The 23,457-nt window shown below is 41.3% G+C and overlaps 1 protein-coding gene and 1 pseudogene across 3 annotated transcripts in view; both read right to left on the bottom strand.

Moving 5' to 3' along the window:
- Positions 1-23,457, bottom strand: part of DAAM2 (dishevelled associated activator of morphogenesis 2) — a 161,672-nt gene that overhangs the window by 61,568 nt on the left and 76,647 nt on the right. The gene's annotated exons all lie outside the window — the stretch shown is intronic.
- LOC138150169 (actin, cytoplasmic 2-like) lies at positions 11,346-14,588 on the bottom strand (annotated as a pseudogene).

Here is a 23,457-nt window from a genome sequence, read left to right as displayed (position 1 = left end):
TATCTTAATAGAGAGAAATAATATACATAGTAGTAGTGTCCAGGGAGGGAAGTTTCTGGGGAGTTGCAAGGATGAGTTTATCCTAAGAGCACTCAACTAATAGGCCTCTTTCCAGGGACAGTGGTCACAAACATGGTACCACTGATTTGATTACTGAGCCCACAGTTGCCTCTATTCAAAGATATTTTTACTTCATTACCCTGTTTCTTGCAAAAAAACAAACTCAGAATTATTCACAAAATAGGACCCCAAATAAATCCTTCAAAGGAGGTAAAGAAGGACATAGGACATTTTTTTTAATTGGCTATCCAATTTCCATTGAACCCACTGCTCAATTCATTTTTATATTCCTGAGTTGGGAATGATTTTTAGTGGGAGGGTGATAGGGCTAGATAGAGAAAATGGGAATTGATTTTGAAATATGGTTCCTGCAACAGTGTCCTTCCTCATTCTATCTAATATGAATGGACTATGGTGGCAGGGACTCTAGAAGTTTCACCCACATATTTTTTTTTACTAAGGGACACTTTGATTAATATCAAACAACAGATGGTCCCGACCCCTAACTCACTCTTTTTTTTTAGTCAGCTCTCTTCACTGAGCATTCTTTGTATATAAAGATAGGTGATACGTCAGATAATATGTAGATGAAGGAAAAGATAGTGTCCCCACACTTGAGCAACCAATCTGATAGGAAAGCCATGGTTCCTGCCTACAAGGTGCTCCCAGGGTGATAGGAGAATGAATGCCTTTGACTAGGTCCCAGAGGTAACAAGGTGGTACAATAGATAGAGTGCCAGAACTAGAGTTGGGAAGATCTGAATTCAAATCTAACCTCAGACACTTACTAGCTGTGTGTGACCCTGGACAAGTTATTTAACCTTTGTCTGCCTCAGTGTCCTGAACACTAAAATGGGGATAATAATAGCACCTATCTCCTAGGATTGTTGTAAAGATCAAATGAAAAGTATCTAATACAGTGCCTGGCATAGCGTTCTTATCAATGGGTCACTTTAGTCATGACTGGCTCTTTGTGACCCCTTTTGGGGTTCTTGTGGCAGATACTGGAGTGGTTTGCCAATTCTTTCTCTAGCTCATTTGCCAGATGAGGGAACTGAAGCAAGCAGGTTTAAGTGACTTGCCCAAGGTTCCACAGCTAGTGTCTGAGGCCAGATTTGAACTCAGGTCTTCCTGACTCCAGGCCCAGCACTCTATCCACTGTGTCACCTAGCAGCCCTGGCACAAAGTAGGCACTTATAAATGTTTATTTCCTTCCTTCCTGAGCACAACTAAAACCCAAGAATTAACCAGCTCCTTCCTCAGTTTTTCTGATAACATTTTTCCTCTTCCATGGGAGTTTAGGCAATAGAAAAAGCAAGGTACCTGTGCCCCTCACTCAATATGCTCTGATGCTTGTCAGTTTACTCTGGATTATGCCTTCAGTACAGTGCTATTTGGCACATGGCAGAATACCTAGCCATGCCCGCCTCCCTCCTCCCTCCTTCCATAGGACAGGAACACTTCTTTATCCCTGGAATACACCTTTGCCATCCTTACCTTTGCTCATAACCATTTCCCTTAGTTGAAATGTATACACTCCTGTCTGTTCTGAGTATTCTTAAAAGAATGATGCTAAGGGCAGAGGGAAGAAAGGAGGGGGTGGGGAAGCAGAAAAGGAAACTACAGGCCAAGACTTTCTGAGCAAAGCATCTCTCTGCCTAACTCACACTTCAGTTCTGTGGGATCCTGGCTTACTGCCTTCCGCTGGCCCCCTCCCATGTGCTGGGCTCCAGCTTTGCTTGCCTGACTATTTTTTCTTGGCTGAACCTCTATTACCCTAGTCCCACTCCTCCCCCTCATTCAAGCTTTTCTACTGAGACTAAACCAGATGACCTGTGATTATACCTGCTACATGTGGAGCCTGGGGTGCCTAACAAGAATGCAATTCAACCCTCTTTGTTTAGCTGCCTCCAAACATAACTGTAGCTTGGCCGATGTGTGCCGTATTGAGAAGTCATAATGACCCCATCATACCACAGTTGGGAATGTCTCGAGGTTACAGGAGGTTAGGATGATAGTAAGATAGAGGCCCAGGGGATAGATGGGTTGATATCTGGGAAACCAGTGCTTGGGTTTCTTTGATAGCGTCCAGTTCCACCCGTCCTTCCTCACTCTGCTAACCAAGTTGGCTTATAGGCTGCCAACTCCGACCCAACAAGGGACAGGCTGGCAGGAACCAGAGAAGGGAGTGGGAGTAGAGCCATGCTACCCATACCCAGCTGGGGTCAGGGTAGTCTCAGACCTTCCAAACAGGAAGTTAAGAAGGATCTGGGTACTCAGCACTCAGGGGAGTGCTGCATAGTTTGCCCTTTTAAGGGACTTGTTTGACAGCTCCTGAGTCTGCAACACTGGGGATACCCATCACCCACTCCTTCCCTTACTAAGAACTCCTTTTTCTTATTAAAGTTCCATTTTAATATCATAGAACAGAAATCAAATTTTAGGGCTGGAAGACAGCTTTTAGATTACCTGGCCCAACTTCCTTAAACATATTTCTGATAAGACTACTGAGGCCCAGAGAAGGGTAAGTGACCTGTCTAGATTCTCAACCAGTTCAGTGTCCCTTCCTAATATTACTGACAGGTCCCAATTACTACAAACAACAAGTCCCCTGAAGTGGTCAAATGTATTCAGATTCTCACTATTTTAGGTTATAATCATGTAAAATAATGGTAATTTATTCCAGGCCAATGGAAACATGCAGTAAGAATAAAAATAACAGGGCCACTCCAGGGAATACATTATTCAAACTAATCTAGACCTAGATGTACTTCACAATCAATAGACTGACCAGTCAATCAACTTGTTTCATGTCTTTTCCAGTCATCTACTCTGGACATCTTGCCATCTATCCTGCTGGGGCTCTATTTCTCTCCTGGAATAGTCCCTCAGAAACTGATCCCTAGAAAAATGTTCCCAGTCCCTAGGTAAGTTGATCTATTCCGTTTTGGAACTCCTATGCTGGCCTGATCAATCTTTTTTTTTTTTTTAAAGCAATCTGGGTTAAGTAACTTGCTCAAGGTTACACGGCCAGTTATTTCTGGGTGTGGTGCTAAGTATTTGATCCCCAGGTCATCCCAACACTGGAGCCGGTGCTCTTACTCACTGAGCCACCTGGCTGCCCCTGGACTGATCAATCTTAATTGGTGAATGAGTGAGTTTGGCCCATCATATCTGGTTGGGCCCAGCTCTCCACTACACAGTCCAGCCATATATAGGATCTCCTCCAAACTCCAACTCCTTTCTATCTCTTGCTCTGAGCTCCTATTAATCAAATTAATAGTACCATTAATATTACCAATCATATTAATCGGTAATACCATTGTTTCTGGAGAGGACATATCAATTGATTTACTTATTGGCCAACATAACATCCTTGTGACTCCCAGCCATATGCTTGCTTCCTGTGACATCACTCTCATCTATGTATGATGTCCTCCTATTAAAATGTAAAACCTTTGAGGACAGGGACTATCTAATTTTTGTATTTGTATCGCTAGCTTAGAACAGTGCCTTGCACATCGTAAGTGCTTACTAAATGTGCTTTTCATTCATTCATGCAATCAACAAAGATTTATTAAGCACTTATGTTATGCCAGGTACTGTGCTAGGTAGTGGGGGTGCAAACACAAAATAAAATAGTCCTGGCCTTCAAGGAGATTCTATTCTATCAAGAAGACAATGTGTATGGCAAAAATATAAACAAATATATACAAAGTAAATACAAGGCAATCTTGGGTTATCCAACAGGAAAGTGGCATAAAACTCAGATACAAACACTAAACTGGGGTCACATGTTGACTTAGAAAACCACTTATTAACATTATCTACACTTTGTTGTATTTTTATGTATTTTGCCAAATATTTCCCAATTCCATCTTATTCAGGTCTGCAGTTGGGAATGTGGCTGAGGTGTATTACAAGAGGTCTCATTTGATAATAATAGCTATTGATTATATAGCACTTTAAGGCTTTGTTGTTCAATTGTTTCAGTTATGTGTGACTCTTCATTACTCCATTTAGATTTCTATTCGTTTGTTTTGTCAAGGATACTAGAGTTCACCATTTCCTTCTCCAGCTTATTTTATGGATGAGCAAACAGAGGCAAGCAGGGTTAAATGACTTGCCCAAGGTCATCCAGCTAGTGAGTACTTGAGGCCAGATTTGAACTCAGGAAGGTGAGTCTTCCTGACTCCAGGACTGGTACTCTACTCAGTATGCCACCTAGCTGCCCCACTTTAAGGTTTGCAAAGTGTTTCACAGATAATTCTCTCATTTTATTCTCAAATTCTGGGAAGTAGGCACTATTATTATCCCTATTTTATGGATGAGAAAACTAAGACAAAAAGGTTAGTCCCTTGCCGAGGAATCACAGAGTGTAAAAGACTGCCTTTGAACGCATGCCTTCCTGACTCCAGGTCTAGAACTCTTATTTGAGATGATTTTTTGAAGGAAATTAGAGGTTCTAAAAATGAAGGTGAGGAGGGAATGAATTCCAGGCATGGAAAGGCAAAAAGACACAGAAACTATAGATGAGATGTCCTATGTGAAAAACAGTGACAGAACCAGTTCGATTGGACAAAAGAGTAAGTGAAGGAGAATGATGGATGAGTAAATACGAAGCCTGGAAAAGTAGGCAGAAGCCAGGTTTTGAAAAGCTTTAAATGTCAGAGGGGTTTATATTTGATCCTAAAGGCAACAGGGAGTCACTGAAGCCTGCTGAGCAAGAATAACATGGTGAGATCTATGCTTTAAGGACATCACTTGTCACAGAGTCGTTGCTGTTTGTCTTCCGGAAGAGGACCAGTGACATCATAGGCGATGTTTTGACTTGCTCGGTGAATTGGATTGATTGGAGATGACTGGAGGAAAAAGTGAGGCTGGTAATTTTGCACAGCCCTCCCTCACTCCAATCCAAGTCAACTGCAAGTCATGTCATCATTTTCCTGCTGCCATGGCCCTCTTCAAAAATGAAGGACAAACACAACCTGTGAGAAGACCAAGCTGCCTGAAAGGGAACCCAGATGGTTGGGTGAGAGATCATCCTCTCCTCCTTTCCAAAAGAAGATAAATTTTTTTTTAATTCTTTTATTTTGGAGGGCAATTGGGGTTAAGTAACTTGCCCAAGGTCACACGGCTAGGTTTTGTGTGTGTGTGTTAAGTGTCTGAGGCCGGATCCGAACTTGGGTCCTCCTGACTCCGGGGCCAGCACTCTACTCACTGCGCCACCTAGCCGCCCCAGGAAGATAAATTTTGATGGCCAGTAACTGGCCATGTAACTTCAGGTCTCCTTCCCTCCCTCCCCTATCTCCCCTCTCCCCTCCCCTCCTTCCCTCCTTCCTTCCCTCCTTCCCTCCTTCCCTCCTTCCTTCCTTCCTTCCTTCCTTCCTTCCTTCCTTCCTTCCTTCCTTCCTTCCTTCTCTTCCTTCCTTCCTTCTCTTCCTTCTCTTCCTTCCTCAAAACCTTAAATCCAGTTCACTGGGAAGCTCATAGATTGGACCACAATAGGTCCCTGCCCAAGCTCCACTTAATGGCTGTATTTTGAGCCCTCTGGGGCTTTGAGTGAATGTCAATGGTAACTGTTTCTCTTTGGAACAGCAACCCTGAGGTCTTCCCCTCCCAGCTTGATTTTTTTTTTTTAATTAAAGGGGCCACCCCTTGACTCACTTCTTAAAGAGGCCTATTCACTGAATGGGCATTACCTCACTCTAAGTGATTAGTGAAAAGGCCTTAGCCTAAAACGGCCAGGGTCTCCCATTGCATCCTGGGTCATCTCCAGTCCTCCTGATAAGTATCTGGCCACTGGACCCAGATGGCTCTGGAGGAGAAAGTGAGGTGACTTTGCACAGCCCTCCCTCACTCAAATCAAAGTCAACTGCAACTCATTTCCCTGATGCTATGGTCCTCTTTGAAAATGAAGGACAGGGGCGGCCAGGTGGTGCAGTGAGTAAGAGCACCGGCCCCAGAGTAGGGTTGACCTGGGATCGAATCCGGGCTCAGATACTTAGCACCGCACCCAGAAATAACTGGCCGTGTAACCTTGAGCAAGTTACTTAACCCCAATTGCTTTAAAAAAAAAAAAAGAAAAAAAGAAAATGAAGGACAAACATAACGAACTGGATTGAAGTCAGGCAATGTTGCACAGAGTCTTCAGTTTCACTCTCCAGAGTCAACAAAGTCCAAGGCCAGGACAAAACTCGGGGTGATTGGCTGTGGCTCGAGATGCAGTGAATGACTTTGGCATCTTCCATGTTGGACCAAGCTCTAAGTGCTCCACAGCACCTGCTTCAGACGCCTTCAGGGCTACTGGAACAAATCGTCCTCATCTCCCTGCTGGGGAAAGTCTTCACATGCTTGGGGCAGACATTGCCCTAGCTCATCGACAAAATCAGTTACTCTCAGACTGGTTTAGCCCATCTGCCAAGATGGCAGGGTGTGGTTGCTGCACATGCTACAGCTTCTTGGAACCACAGGTGAGAGATGGGTGAAAGGTGAACACTGAGAGTGGATGAGCTTGCAAGCTCTCACAGCAGAGTGCCAGTCTTCCCTGATCACGCCATATACCCCGCTTGGCCCGGAGTAGTAGTTATGCAAAGAACAGATCAGAGAGGACAGAAAGCCAAGACCTGAAGCTGAGGAGACCAATGAGGAACTTATTACAATTGTCGAGATGAGAGGTGATGTGGGCGTCAAGTACAGTGGTGACTGTGTAGGGGGGGAGAAGGGGGTCAGATGAGAAAGAAGTGAGGGGGAACCAACAGGACTTGGCAATTGATTGGATATACATGTGGCAAGGGAGAGCAAGAAGTCAAGATGACTCTTGAGATTGATTGTAAATCTGCATGACTAGAAGGATGATGGGAAGAATAGATCAGGGGGTTAAGATAATAAGTTGTGTGCTAGACATTTTGAATCTGAAAAGTCTCACAGTTAACACCAGACTGCAACTCAGGAAAGGAACCAAGGCTGGATATATAGATCTGGTAGGCATCTACATAACCAAGATGATGATGGTAATAATCTCAATAATATTTATTTAATAATCATTATAATTTATAATAATTTAATTAAAAATAACATTATATAGGACTTACTGTGCTAAGCACTTTACAATGATTTCATTTCATCCTCACAATAGCCTTAAGAGGGAAGTGCTATTATTATGCCCATTTTACAGCTGGGGAAACTGAGACAAAGGTTAAATAATTTGTCCAAGGTCACACAGCTAGGAAGTGTTTGAGGCTGAATTTGAACTCAGACCTCCCTGAGGCCAGGTCCGGTGCTCTATCCACTTTGCCATCTAGCTACCCCTGATAATTGAGTGCCAATGAGTTCACTTAGGAGAGTGTTGAGAATGTCCAATGCCCTGGGCATGGCTCCACCTTGCTTTTCTTCATTGAATTTCTTCCCTTTATGCTCTCTCCCAGAGTGGACTCCTCCCTTTTACCTTTAGAACAGTAGCGATATCTAAGTACCCCAATAGACTAGGAAAGAGAAGGCTGGACATGACCTAAGAACATTAGGGTTGTTTCTCTCTCCTCCATCAGTAAGACATGCTGAGTCTGCCTTTCCTCTCCTCCTTAGGTCTAGATTTCCAGAATATCAGAATCCCTCAGAGGATGATGGCACTGTGCCTTGGAGCCTAGTGGGTAACCTGAACCATTTGCCCTTTTCCAAACAGGAAGAGAAGAGGAGTGGCCTGGTATTTTGGGGACGTGTCAGGCCCACTTTAGAGGAGTTGTCCCTGCTTGAGATCCAAGGTCGAGGGAGCAGACAGACAAGTTCCAGCTGCATTTTGTCTTAGATTCAAAGTCATTTTTAAGTAAGGCATATAAAGGAAATTCAGCCTACCTCAGGTCCCAAGAACAGTGCTTGGGTCTAGAGAAAGGTGATCAGAGGCTCAAAGATATAAGTTTGAAGGAACCTTAAAAGTCAGTCATCTAGTTCAATTCACATTTTACGGATGAGAAAACTGAGGCCTTGAGAGGATAAGTGACTTACCTGAGATCACACAGGTAATAAGTCATCAGAGGAAAGATTTGAAATCAAGGCCTCTGACTCTAGTTCCAATGTTCTTTCTAATATACCTTTGCTAAATCTAGCAGGTGATGCTTGGAAGATGCTGGAGGACCTTACCACAGGAGTGGGAGCTAATCAAAGTGGGAAAAATAGGAAATGGAAAACTGAAGCCAACAGACTAGAACCATAGCCATCTGGATTTAGGGCCATCTCACCAGCTCCTATGGATTCAACTTAGAATCTCCATGCCAATATATCAGCATATCCAGACCCTATTTCTCACATGGGTCTAACTCATCTCTAACTGTCTGATGGATATCTCTACCTGGATGCCCCACAGGCGTTTCAAGCTCAACTCATCCCATACCAAACTCACTGTCTCATCTTTCCCCTTCACCCTAAACCTTCCTCCTAACTTTCCTATTTCTATCAAGCACATCCTTATTGTCCCAGACTCCAAGGTTCCCAACCTAAGAGTCATCTTCAATTCTCCCCTTTCATCCTCTCTCATATTTAATCAGTCACATCTTATCAGTTTTCTCCCCTACATATCTCTTGCCTTTCTATCTACCCCAAGTACCCAACTTCAAGCCCTTTTCACCTCAGACTATTACAAAAATCTCCCAATTGTTGTTTCTGAATCCAAGATTTCCCCTCTCTGATCCATCTTCCTCTCACCTGCACAATTTACATTCCTAAAGCCTTGCTCTGACTGTCATTCTCTTACCCAAGAAACTTCAATGACTACTTATTCATTCTAGGAAAAAATAGAAACTTCTCTGGTTGGGATTTAAAGCGTTTCAGTCTGACCCCAAGTGTACTTAGAATCCTTTGTACATATCACTTCTCCTCAATGACTCCATGATCTACTGATCTCCTTGCTCAGAATAAATGCACAACTCAGACCTCAAGACTCCTCACCCTGGGCCTTGATCAACAGCTTCACCCCACAATGGCTTTGTTCCTTGTATGCAAAGGATTTCAGTTGCTGTTTCCAAACTATAAGAAGTACACTCTAAAAATGGAGGTCAGTCAGTTGGGGCAGTGGATAGAGTGGCAGTTGGAGTCAGGAAGACCCATCTTTCTGAGTTCAAATCTGACTTCAGACACTTACTAGCTGTGTGACCCTGGGCAAGTCAATTCACCCTGTTTGCCTCAGTTTCCTCATCTACAAAATGATCTGGAGAAGGACATGGCAAACCACTCCAGTATCAAAAAAAAAAAAAAAAACAACTCAAATGGGATCACAAAGAGTCAGACACAACAGAAAAGTGACTGAACAACAGCTAAAAGTCTATCCAACGGACCCTGCTGTAGACCCTCCCTTCCAATACCCTTTCCTTTTTCTTATGGTTATGGACTCTAATAACACTATGATACCCTGGAAGGAGGCCTAATAGATTCCATGTGCCTGCTATATTTGGAGTCAGGGGATTCTCGGTTCAGAACCCATATTGGCCACTTGTTACCTGTGTGTTCCAGGAAAAATCACTTCATGTACATCAGTTTCATCTGTAAAACAAGGGGGGAGGCTGGGTGCTAGGTCCCTTCTAGCTCAAGGTCCCTTCTAGCTCTATGATTCTCCTGGCTGGATTTTCCAAATAGTCTTAGGAAAATCACAAGGATATGCTAAGTCACTGCTCTGACTTCCCATGATGCTCTTTGGGGATGGCTGGACAAACTTATGAATACTGGTTATTGGCTTTGCTGTTTTGTCACAACTCTAACAGAGAAAGGGAAACTAAAGGGAAAAGACAGAGGAGAAGGAGAAAGTCCTGGTCTGAAGGCAGAGCTGCCCCCACTCCCAGGGACTGAGACATTCCTCTCCTGCTCTCCTTTTTCCACCAGGTCCCTTGAGGCCCCTGGGGTCTGGGAGTTGGGCCTGGCTCTTCCCAAAGCTGCTGTGGGGGAAATAAGGAATGCAAACCATTTCCTGCTTCATGGGCCCAGAGCGTCCCATATATCTGACCATTTGTGTGCTACAGAGGGTCACGCAAAAACTGAGCTCTGAGGCCCAGCTACCCAAGGAACAGTAACAATGCACAATTAGTCATTTACGGTGGATAAAGTGCCTTCTCCCATAATAATCCTGAGGTAGGTCGTGTTTTGGGTTTTTTTTTTTCTGCCTTTTCACAGATAAGCAAACCAAAACTCAGGTTAAGAGAATTAATGAAGAACCCAGGTAACTACTATCCAGGAACACAGACATCACTGCCTCCCCAATACTTCTCCTACCTATTACATATTTATTCCTGCATCTAAGTCCTTACCAAACTTTTCCCTCCTGTGGTTTCTCCAGGAAATGAATTTAGAAGTCACCATCCTGCAAAATTTCCTTCAAGACTTGCCTCTTCCAGGAAGCCTTCCTTGATTCCAAACTCTGATCATTCTTTTTTCAAAGGATTACATGAATTCAAACTGAAAAGAAGTAAATTAATTCCAACCCTTTCATTTTTCAGGTGAAAAAGCAGGCCAAGAAAATATAAGTTATTTGTCCAAGCTCAAACAAATATTATTTAAGAGAGTCAAATTTGAATTCAGGACCTTTGATTCTAAGTCTGGAGTTCATTCTATATGCTACATGATACCACTTCTCTCAGTTGATACTCTATGAATCTTCAATTAAATATTAATCTTAAGTATTTTTACAGTAGTCCTTTTTCATATACATAGAACATCAAATATATGATTTCATGTGTGCCTTCATACATGTACTGTCTCTTTCTCCAGAAGGGGAAATATTTTGTGGGCACATGTCTGCACCTAATATTCTGGGGACTTCTAAATGGGGCAATGGAATGTCTTCTCTGCCCTCCCATCAGACTATAGGCTTCCTGAGGAAAGGTATCTTAGCTACCTAATTAGTCAACTTTCTGAAAGTAAGGCCTAACTGACTACATCTCCCCCATTTACTCCCATAGCAAAGTTGTGCAGACAGTTTTCGATCCATGTTGCTAACTACGGTGGTATCATTTTCTAAATATGAAATACAGTGAGATATTGTTCATTTCTCATGAAGGTCTCAGGATCCATTCTGAGCATAGAACTTAGCATATGAACTCTTCCTTCAGCAGGCTGGGTGGGGCAGCGGGTTGAGGGGGGTAGAACTTATGAAATAACTAAACTCTCTTTCCAGGACTGGGGTGCTATTTTTAGCAGTAGCCTTAAAAAAAGTGGTTTTCCCCTCTGCTCTGGGAAAGACAGAGAAAGCAACGTCTGATCCAAATCCCCTCTGAGAGGCTGGTTCTCCCAACCCTCCCTCCTCCTACCCCTACCCCCCCCAAAGGTTTACTCCCTATCCCCAGAGATCCTTCTAGAAGTAGGCTAGAGGGTGTGAATGAATCAATCAGATTGAGACCGGAGATGAAGTTTTGGAGAGGGAGAGGAGAGAAGAAAATGAAATTTTTCTGAACTATCAGCTTTTCATAGACTTTGGGGCCTTTCTCACTTAGCCCCACTTTTGTCAGAGATGGTAAGGGAGACACAGGCTTCTCTGCTCTGAGTCTCTTCTCAAAAACAAAGCTACTCTATCCTCCTGACCTCAGGTAGGATGACCTCTTTCCCAGTTCATACAGATGGGAGGTGAGGAAGGGAGTCTCTTCTGTTTTTATTAAAGGTTTATAGGGAAAGGGAATGAAGCTTGATGAGACAAAATGAATACATTCCTTAGAGGAGTGTGTGGATTGGAATCCCAGATCTTCTACTTTCTGTGTGACTTTGGCCAAGTAATTGAATTTTTCTGACCCTCAGAATAGCCATCCATAAAATAAGGAAGCTGGATTCACTAATCTTTCAGGTTCCTTCCAGGTCTAAATCCTCTTCTTACACCAGAGTTACATACTTTTCCCTGGCCCTCGATCACAGATTGAATCTAAAGAGAACTTTAGAGGTTAATAAGTCTTTCATTTTAGAGAGGAGGAAACTGAGGTCCAGAGGTGTTTAGTGATTTTTCCCAAGGTCACACAGGTAAGAAGGAGCAGAAGCAGAAGCAGAACCTAGGTTGTCTAACTTGAAATTTAGTGTTCCTTCAGGGGTACCAAGATGCTTCCCATTGGTAAGGATATGTTTCAACAAAATGTATCAGAAGCATACAGCTTCTTCTCTTTCCATTCCTCCAAGCCTCATGCTCTTAGTGAGTCTCTTTGTCTGTATTCCTGAAGAAAAGATTCAATATTCATCTGGGTAGGACAAGGCCAAGTATATCCAATATTACATAACCTTGAGATCCAAGGCATTAGCAAAACAATGGCGCCCCAGGCTCCCCTAATTCTTTTTCTCTCCCACCAAAACCTCTAGACATGATTTCTTTTCTTTTTAATTTCTTTTTTTTTCATTTCCTTACACAATGACATGTTGGGCATTACAATTCTCAACTCTTAGGATGACTTACAAATTTTGGTATTCTACTGTCATGTGAAAACATTAAGGCAACATACACAAATCTCACATAAATTAACTAGATACACAAATTTACAAGTTGTAAATGCAAACTTTTTTTGCAACACTTGCATAATTTCACCCCATGACATTGGAGGAAAGTGGGTTAAGGAAAAAAAAAAAACGGTTCCTTACTCTCAGATTCAATATATATTCCTGCTAGGATGGTGAACATACATTTAATAAACTGTTACCAGCTTTAAGAGAGAAATTCTACAAGTCAGCTCTTTTAGATGCTGTAAATCTGATCTTTAGATTCCCCGTACAAATTTGATGGTGTATAGAACTAAACTGTACAGCCACTGAATGTCAACCAGCCAGATACCATATTGCCATATTATCAGGTCACATCTCTATGGAAGTTAACTCTTAGCCTTACCTAGAGAAATGAAGTGACCTGCATTAGGGTTTAGATCAAAGATATGTATGAGGTATGTTAAAATGTTAAAAAGGAACAACTGTTAACTCGAAAATGAGGTCAAATCAGTAACAGTCCAACAATCAAAAAAGTGTTGATATTTGCCTAATATCAGATACACACTTCCCCAAGGACAAATTTCTTTTTTTTTTTAAGCAATTGGGGCTAAGTAACTTGCTCAAGGTTACATAGCCAGGTGTTTCTGGGTGGATGCTAAGTGTCTGAGCCCTGATTCGATCCCCCAGGTCATCCCCACATTGGGGCCGGTGCTCTTACTCGCTGTGCTACCTGGCCGCCCCAAGGACAAATTTCTTTTCAGAGGAGGCTTATTCCAGTTTCATGAGGCTAACATGAGGTATATATTTGCCAGGGCAAATTTTTACTTTGTGAATATGCATTCAGAAAATGCTATACATCTTCTAGCAGTCCTTTTAGATGCTTTTGTGATCAACAATGGAAGGGCCAGATTAATTCTATTTCTTCCTGCTTTGTTGACTCACATCTGCTGGAAGGTGAAGAGAGAAGCCAGAACAGAGCTACCAATTCAGATGAAATATTTAGTTTAGGGAAAGCAATGATCTTCATTTGCACTGTTCTAGGTACCAGGGCTGTGATTTCTTTCTGCATTCTGTGACAGACAAAATAGGTGACAGACAAGATACAGTGCAGTGCTTGAAGTCAGGAAGACTCATCTTCTTGAGTTCAAATCTAGGCTCAGACACAGTAGTTGGGTGATCCTAGGCAACCCTGTTTTCCTCAGTTTCCTCATGTGTAAAATGATCTGGAGAAGGAAAGGGCGAAGCACTCTAGTATCTCTGCCAAGAAAACCCCAAATAGCTTTATGAAGAGTCAGACACTACTGAAAAATGTCTGAACAACAAAACATGGTAGACAATACTATGTTGTCATATAGATTCTGTCACTTCATAACGGAATAAAAGTAGTCTCATGAATGCCACAGGATGCCATGCCCAGGAAGGATGGTTGGAAGAGGGCCTCTGGACACCTGAACCTCTGATAGCCAATAGTGATCACATGGCCATCAGGAAGTTCATAGCTCTTCTCTAGGGAAGAAGATGAAACAGCAGCAGTCAACTCCTGTTCAAAGTCCAAGGCAACATAGCACAGCTTCTCCTTTGTGTTATGAACAATTTCCTTTTCAGCTGTGGGTACGAAGCTATATTTTCTTTTGGTCAGTATCTTCATTAGGCAATCTGTCGAGTCACAGCCAGCCAAGTCTAGATGAAGGATGGCATAGGGAAGGGAATAATCCTTAAAGATGGGCAAAGTGTGGTTAATGCCATCATCAGAGTCCATCATGATACCAGTAGCATGATCAGAGGCATAAAGTGGCAATACTGCCTGAATAGCAACATATGTGGCTGGGGTGTTGGAAGTCTCACACGCGATCTGTGTCATTGTTTCTCTTTTGGCCTTGGGATTTAAGAGAGCTTTTGTTAACAGAACAGGGTGTTCCTCAGGGGCTACACGAAGCTCACTGTAGAAGGTATGATGCCATAATTTCTCCATATCATCCCAGTTAGCTCAATGGGACATTTCACAATCAGGATACCTCTCTTGCTCTGGGCTTCATCACCATATAACTGTCCTTCTGTCCCATTCCCTCTATGACACCCTGGTGTCTTGTGCGTCCCAACAATGGAGAGAGAAACCAGAATAAAGCTACCAATCCAGATGAAATACTTACGGGAAAGCAATGATTTTAATTTTTATTGTTCTAGCTACCACGACTGTGATTTCTTTCTGGATTCCGTCAACTAGATGACAGACAAGATACAGTGCAGTGCCAGTAGTCAGGAAGATTCATCTTCCTGAGTTCAAATCTAGGCTCAGACACTTACTTACTAGCTGCGTGATACAGCCAGAAGAGCATCGCTCCAGCAAAGCCAGCTTTGCACATAACAAAGTCATTGTCAATGACAACAGCAGTACTTTCTTCTACCATTTTTTGTTTAATCCAAGGCTACATACTACCCTAATCAGAGAAATTAGAACTGGGAATGGATAGGGGGTGAGGGGAAGAGTGCCAAAAAAAGGGGAACCATCCAAAGTGCTGCTGACTACCAGTGAGTGAGACCTAGACAGGATTTCTAGTCATTTCTAGCACCCTGCACTCACATTGGAAAATGTCCTGTTTATACTTCAGGGCTCTGCTGGATATAAACACTGAAATGCCAACACATTCCTTCTGGGTTTGGGCAGTGTGGGAGGAAGACAGCTATCAATTTGCTTTCATTCATTACTAGGTATCATACTGTCCTTCATGTTAAAAGATAACCTCTCTATGCATGTAAATGCATGGAAATATAAACTTGAAGTAACTTATAATGTCCTACTTCCTCTGCTTATAGTTTGTATGGTATGACTATTGTAAAGCCTGGTGGTAATTAGGTGACCCAGTGGATAGAGCACCAGGACTGACATCAGTAAGACCCGAGTTCAAATTTGAACTTAGACACTTAATAGCTGTGCATGACACAGGGCAAATCACTTAACCACTCTCTGCCTCAGTCTCCTCACCTGCAAAATGGGGATAATAATAGCAACTACTTCCCAAGGTTGTTTCAAGGATCAGATAAGATCATATTATAAAAGTACTTAGCACAGTGTTTGACTTAAACTCTTTCCTCCATCCCCCCTCCCATTCCTCCTTTAGGGACCACCTCACAGACTCACTTGTCATGAAGCCTTGATTCATATATACAGCTCCTACCACCATCACCATAACTGCTTCTTTTCTTTTTTTACCACTTCTTTTTTAGGGAGCAGAGTATAAGTGGAAAGGGAATTAGACTGGAAGCCCAGCATCCAGGTTCTGTTACTAATTACCTAATTAGTGTGACTGGCTATGTCCCTTCTCCTCCTTGAGTCTTAGTTTCTTCATCTCTAAAATGGACTATTTTGAGGCAGTCCCTTCCAGATCTAATGTCTGCCTCTATAGTGGGCTGGAAGGATAAGCCCTTTCTGTGCAGAGTTAAGGAAATAGGGAAATTAGATGATCTGGAAGGCAAATCAACTCAGAGGCTGTAGGGCATGGAACCCTTATGACTCTATTAGTCTCGACTGCTGTCCCTGTGGTTTCATGGGTTTCCCCAGAGATCTCCCTCCCAACCCCACTCTTTGACTCGATCCTAACAACATATTTTCTCTTGTGCCTCACTTCCTTTCCCACACAGCAGTTACTGCTTCATACTGCCACTGCTGCTCATTCTCTCCAGCAGAACTGAGCTGTGGGGTGGCTAGGTGGTGCAGTGAATAGAGCACTGGCCTTGGAGTCAGGAGGACCTGAGTTCAAATTCGGCCTCAGACACTTGACACAATTACTAGCCGTGTGACTTTGGGCAAGTCACTTAATCCCAACTGCCCTCCAAAAAAAGCAAAAAAAAAAAAAAAAAGAGCTGAGCTGTGCTGGGTCACCTCATCTCTGGAAACCAAACCCTTGCTAGGGAATCCCAGTCTCTTAATGGCCAGTGGGACTGGGAGTATATCTGCTCAATCAGAATTGGAATGATCATACTGGAATGTGTTATGAAATGAGGGTGTTTCAGTCTCTTCCTTCCCCTTCCTCATGTTAGAAACTACTCTGCATGTATCTTGTTTGTATTTAATTTTTCATGTTTTGTTTCCCCCATTAGAATGGTAGCTATTTGCCAGATATGGTAATGTCCACCTGTAATCCCAGTCACTGGAAAGGCTGAGGGTGCCAAGACTCAGGCTCAGGAGTTTTGAGATACAATGGGGCCATGCCAATCATTACCTTCATCAATTTGCTATGCAACTAACTATTGGGAGATGAAGAGGAGGGAGACCAGACTGTGTAAGGAGGAGTAAACTGATCATATCAGAAATGGAGTAGATCAAGCTCCTCTGCCGTTCCTGAGATCAAGCCAGTGAGTAGTGAGATCAAGTCAGTGAGCAGCGGGATCAGGTCAGTGAGTAATCCCCATATTTCCAGCCTGGATAAGATGGGATGACTGAGTCCTAAATTTTTTTTTTAAAATAATAAAATTCCATAACTTTTCCCCCTGTCTTTGTAATCCCCAGCTTAGTATATTATAGGTGCTTGTTGACTGACTGAATTTGGAATTTGAGTATAGCCTTGAATGAAAGCAAGGGGAAGGCCTAAATGTCCTCAAAAGGGATCGTATGGTTTTAGGATTATTGTACTTATGGTTCATACCTTTTTATCTTACATGTTTCACTTGAAAGGTGAGAAGTCATTAAAGTAATCACAAACTTGACCCAGACCCAAACCCAAAGTACTCAGTTATAGTTTCCAGCTTCCTTCAGTCAAGCCACTCATGAAATCCAAACTGCTTTGAGGAAACTTGACAACAGAAGTATCATACAATTTGCTTTCCCTGCTACAGTCACCCCCACTCATCACTTCCTTCCAACTTATTCATGAACGGCACTAACTCCTATCAAATGAAAATACAAGCTGGGAGTTACAGTAAATTCTCTGGGTTTTGCCCTCCATGTCTCATCCATCAGCTAGGTGCTGAAGTGGGTAGAGTGCTAGGACTGGAGTCAAGAGAGACAGAAGTTCAAATCCAGCCTCAGACATTTACTAGCTGTGTGTCACCCTGGGTAAGTCATAGAACCTCTCTTGGCCTCAGTTTCCCTAGTTGTTAACCAGGAACGATAATAGCACCTACCTCCTACGGTTGTTGTAAGCATCAAATGAGATAGTATTTGTAAAGCACTTAGTAAAATATCTTGCACATAGTCGGGAATTACTAAATACTTGCTCCCTTCCTTTCTTCTTTTGATCAGGTCTACCAGTTATTTCTCCACAATGCCACAGTTCCACTCCCCAAACTACAGACTAAGTCTAGGTTTGTAATATCTCAAGTCTGGATTGCCATAAATGTCCCCTATCTGCTCTTTCCAACTCTAATCTTTTACCACATCTTTCTAGCCAGCAAACAAATCTCAGGATTCCATTATTTATATTCTATTATCTACCTTCAGGATACCATTCTGGTTCCCTTGTCCTTAGATCAAAATCTTGCAATGGTTCCCAACTTCCTCCTTGTTGTTGTTGTTACTGTTTTTCAGTCACTCAGTCATATCCTACTCTTCATGAAGCCATAGACCCTAGCATGCTAGGCCCTTCTATCCTCCACCATCTTCCAAAGTCTATCCAAGTTCGTGTATTGTTTCCATGACACTACCAATCCATTTCATCCTCTGCTATTCCCTTCTCCTTTTACCTTCAGTCTTTCCCAACATAAGGTCTTTTCCAATGAGTTTGATTTTCTATGTGACTAACATATTTAAGCTTTAACTATCGAATGTTATATGATATTTATAGTCATGGTCTTTCTTATAATCGTGAGTGCTGTAAATATTGCACTGACACTGCACAATGTCACCCTGAGCAAATCACTTAACCTCAAAGTACTTTAGGAAACTTTCTAAGGCAGTTGTAGTAAAAGTGGTGAACTGAATTAGTAAAGAGGGTTTTTCCAACCTATACATTTTCTAGCCTAATGAAATCAAAGGTCCAGTCCCCATCCTTATCAGAAACTCATCTGGCTAGAAAGGACCTTAAGGGGTCATCAAGTCCAAGCCACAATACTGTGCCAGTAAATGTCTGAGACCGTATTTGAACTCAGGTCTTCCTGACTACAGGCCTTGCACTCTATCCACTGTGCCTCCTAGCTGCCCTTAAAAAAATTATTAAAACATTTATTAACACCTACTGTGTATTGGCACAAAGCATTTATTAATCACCTACCAGGTACCAGGCACTGTACTAAGGGCCAGGGATACAAAAAAAAAAGGCAAAAGACAGCCCCTACCCTCAAGGAACTTACAACCTATCACCTACATATTCTTGACAGCTATGACCCTCTTACTCCATATTGGCTTTTTTGGCTGCTATGCCATACTACTGATTTATACTGAGCTCAAAGTACACTAATACTTCTCAATCTTTTTCAGAAAAACTGTTGTCTAACCATGCCTCTCCCATTTTAGACTTGTGAAGTTGATTTTTTTTTGTACCCAAGTGTAAGACTTTACATTTATTTTTTTTTTATCAAATTTTACCTTATCAGACTTACTGCAATGCTGTAGCATAGGGGTTTTTAACCTTTCTTGTGTTATAGACCTCATTGTCAATCTGAAGAAGACTGACCCCTTTATAGAATAATGTTTGTTGTATACTTTTGTAAATGAAAAATAATTCTAAATTTCAATGAAAGATTATTGAAAATAAAGATGGTATTTTTTTACCTACCCAAGTTCCTAGAACTGCTAAAATTTATCCATAGACCCCTTTAATATCTATGGACCCCAGGTTAAGAATGCCTGCTCAAAGGTCTGGCAGAAACTAGGCATAGACCGACATCTACCATTGTATACCAAGATAAGGTCAAAATGTGTACATGATTTAGATGTAAAAAGTGATATCATAAACAAACAAGGGAAGAATGGGGAAAATACCTGTCACATCTATGGATAAAAGAAGAATTTATGAGCAAACAAGAGATAGAGAGGGATATGAGATAAAATGGATAATTTTGATTATATCAAATTAAAAAGGGTTTCCATAAATAAAACCAATACAGCCCAAGTTAGAAGGAAAGCAGGAAAATAGGGGGAAAATAAATAGTTAGTTTCTCTTAATAAGGTCTCATTTTTCTAATATGTAGAGAATTGAGTGAAATTTGTAAAAATAGTCACTCCCCAACTGATAAATGCCAAAATATGTGGACAGGTAGCTTTCAGAAGAAGGAACCAAAGCTATCTATAGTCATATAAAAATGCTCTGAATCACTAATAATTAGATAAATGCAAATTAAAACAACTCTGATGTACCATCGCATACCTATTAGATTGGCTAACATGACAGAAAAGGAAAAAGACAAACGCTGGAGGGGGTGTGGAATAAATGCATTGTTGATGGAATTGTGAATTGGCCAACAATTCTGGAGAATAATTTAGAATTATGTCCAAGGAGCTATAAAACTAAAACCCTGACATATCAATACCACTACTATGTCTGTATCTCAAAGAGATCAAAGAAAAAGGAAAAGCACCCATATGCACAAAAACATTTATAGTAACTCTGTGGTAGCAGAGACTTAGAAGTTGCGAGGATATCCATGAATTGAGGAATGGTTGAACAAGTTGTGGTATATGATTGTAGTGAATACTACTGTTCCATAAGAGATGATGAAGGGGATAATTTCAGAAAAACCTGGGAAGACTAATATGAACTGATGATGCAAAGTGAAGGTAGCAGAAGTAGGAGAACATTATACATAGCAACAGCAATACTGTAACAATAATCAACTGTGAATGACTTACCTACTCGGACAAGTACAATGATCCACAACACTTACAAAGGACTCATGATGAAAAATGCTTAGCTGCATCCAGAGAGGGAAAACTGATGGACTCTAAGTGCAGAATGAAGCATATTTTTTCACTTTCTTTATTTTTCTTGCTTTTTTACAACACAGCTAATATGGGAATATGTTTTACATGACTTCACATGTATAACTGGTATCATATTGCTTGCCTTCTCAATTAAATAGGAAGGGACTTCTGGGATGGAAAGAATTTGGAACTGAAAATTTAAAAATGAATGAAAAAAAAGAAGCCCAGGTTAAAAAAAAAAGACCCCTGCTCAAGGAAATAATATCCTTTAGATCCTGACTTTCTCATCCCCTACATTAGTTCTGTCTCAGTTTCATATCATCTGCAAATCTGATAAGGATGAAATCAATAATTTTATACAAGTCATTGATAAAAATCTCAAAAAGGTCAAGGTCAAGTCCAGAGCCCTGGGATATTTCACTGGAGACCTCCTGAAATGCTGCTGCTGAACTGTCTAAGTCTACCCATCCAACTTATTCTGAACCTAATCCATATCTTTCCATCCCATATAGAGGCATAGCAGGAAGTATTTTATCAAAAAGCTTTGCTAAAACCTAGTTAACTCTGTCTCTGTCTACTAGTTTAGCAATCTCATCAGAAAAGGAAATGAAGACTTGTTCTTGAGGAAGTCATGTTGGTTTTTTTGTAATCACCGCTTCCCTTCCTGGTATTACCATTTTAGATGTTTGTCAAATATCTCTTTAATTAAGATTTATACTAGAATTTTCCAAGGAATCAAAGTTAAGCTTACTGGCCTGTATAGTTTGCAGATTTTGTTTGATCCACTGGTTTCCAAGGTCAGAAGATATTGATGAGAGTGGACATAGGTAACTGTTCTTAAGCTCAAGTGGGAATAGGGAGGTAATGCTCACCATCTCCTCAAAATATACAGCATGGGGAATGCCAATTAAAACCAGTCCATATGCCAGCTTTAGTATGCATCACATGGCCTGAAGTCCTGGGACTAAGGAGGAACTCTTCAAAGGTAAGAAATAGTATTTATGACAAGGTATAAAATGCTATTGTAGACAACACTATATTACAATCACCTCTCAATTATTATCCATGCTAATCAAAAAAGCATGGTGCTCCAGTCAAATAAAAACAGGTAGTCATACACGAATCATCTTTTACTTGGTTTTTGAATGAATTAAGAAACTTAAAAAATGAATGGCAGAAGGTAAGTTTTCCTATGGCTGATATTAAAATATGTTTGCATTCCTTTGACATTTGTCAAGTGATAGCTGAGAGAAGTGGCTCAAATCTCAAATGCATGCTGGGAAACAGAGAGAAGACTGCCTGGGTCACAAAAAAAATGTATGTTTGTATATATACATATACAAATATATATACACAACACACACTTATACACACGTATGTGTGTAGGTATATATGTTCACATGTATGTATATGCACACATACATGAACATATATAACTTCAGCTAATGTGCACCTTGTTGCTGTTGCGTTGTTTCAGTCCTGTCTGATTTTTTCTGACGCCATTTGGAGTTTTCTTGGCAAAGTTCCTGGAGTGGTTTGCCATTTCCTTCTGTAGCCCATTTTATATGAGGAAACTGAAACAAACAGGGTCAAGTGACTTGCCCAGGGTCACACTGCTAGTAAGTGTGAATCTGAGATCATATTTTAACTCAGGTCTTCCTGACTCTAGGCCTAGGAATCTTTCCACTACACCACCTAGCTTCCTACAAATAACAGCAATAATAATAACTAGCATTTATATGGTACCACAAGGATTGCAAAGCACTTTGTATATGTTAACTCATTTGAACCTCACAAAAACCTGAAGAGGCAAGTGCTATTATTAGCCCCATTTTGCAGATGAGAAGGCTGATGCACAGAGATGTTGAGGGACTTGTACAGAATCACACAGATGATAATCATCTGAGACAGAATTCAATCTCAGTTCTTTTTTAAAAAAAAAATTTTTGCTTTTTTTTTTTTTGGAGGGGGGAACAGCAGGGCAATTGGGGTTAAGTGACTTGCCCAAGGTCACACAGGTAGTAAGTGTTAAGTGTCTGAGGCCGCATTTGAATCCAGGTCCTCCTGACTCCAGGGCCAGTGCTCTATTCACTGTGCCACCTAGCCGCCCCAATCTCAGTTGTTCTTAACTCTATGTTGTGAACTTGATCCACTTTACCACCTACATCATTATCATCAAGACATTTAAAGACTTTTGTTGCCCCCAACATATTCACCACAAAAACTCTCATGTTTCACACATTTAAGAAAGTTGGAAAAAGTGTTTCCTAATCAATCTAAAAAGTCTCCCAGTTATGGGTAGATTTTTAACTTATTTGATAAAAATATAAAAGCACAGCAGCTTTTGGTTAGCTTTCCATCATATCCTGGAATATCAGGAAAAGTGGAAATTTACCGGAAATACATCCACAAAACCTTTGTCTGGATGGCAAGGTTTTTTGTAGATTATACCCTCCATTTTCTAGTCCTTACTCCTCAAAAGTTGAGGCCACTGCACTTGTCTTTGTACCTCCATGTGCCCATCAGACCTTGGAACATAGTAGATGCTTAAATCCGTTGATCAAACTGAGGGGTAGGATTGAAAAAATGGGAGTTATGATTTAGTTATCACAGCCAATGTTATCCTTCCATTGGGTCTCTGTGTCTTATATGTAAGAGGCAGCTAGGCGGTGCAGGGGATAAAGTGCTGGGCCCAGAATCAGGAAGATCTGAGTTCAAATGTGGCCTCAAACACTTACTAAGTGAGACCCTGGGCAAGGAATTTGACCTCGGTTTGCCTCAGTTCTCTCATTTTCAAAATGGGGTTAATAATTGTACCTACCAAAGTCCCAGGGTAATTGTGAAGATCAAACGGGAATCTAAGTATATAGTTCTTAGCACAGTACCTAAATGCTAGCAACTACTGCCTGTTAGAACAGTACTACATAAATATAATTTATAAATAAATACACATATATTGGGGGTATATCCTCAAATTTTTTACTAATGGGTTACATGATCAAAAAAATTTGGAGAACACTGCTCTAAGGACCGGTTCAAGGTCCACTATCTCCCCAACCACTCCTACTCACAACAATCTCTCCTTTCTAAATTAATAGGGCTTAGCTTAT

The sequence above is a fragment of the Petaurus breviceps genome, unplaced genomic scaffold (genome assembly GCF_028583685.1).
Source record: "Petaurus breviceps papuanus isolate PSGF00001 unplaced genomic scaffold, PetGlider_PUasm1.0 90865, whole genome shotgun sequence".
Taxonomy (NCBI): domain Eukaryota; kingdom Metazoa; phylum Chordata; class Mammalia; order Diprotodontia; family Petauridae; genus Petaurus; species Petaurus breviceps.
Note: the sequence above shows the minus strand (reverse complement) of the source record. Positions and strands in the feature narration are given on the sequence as shown.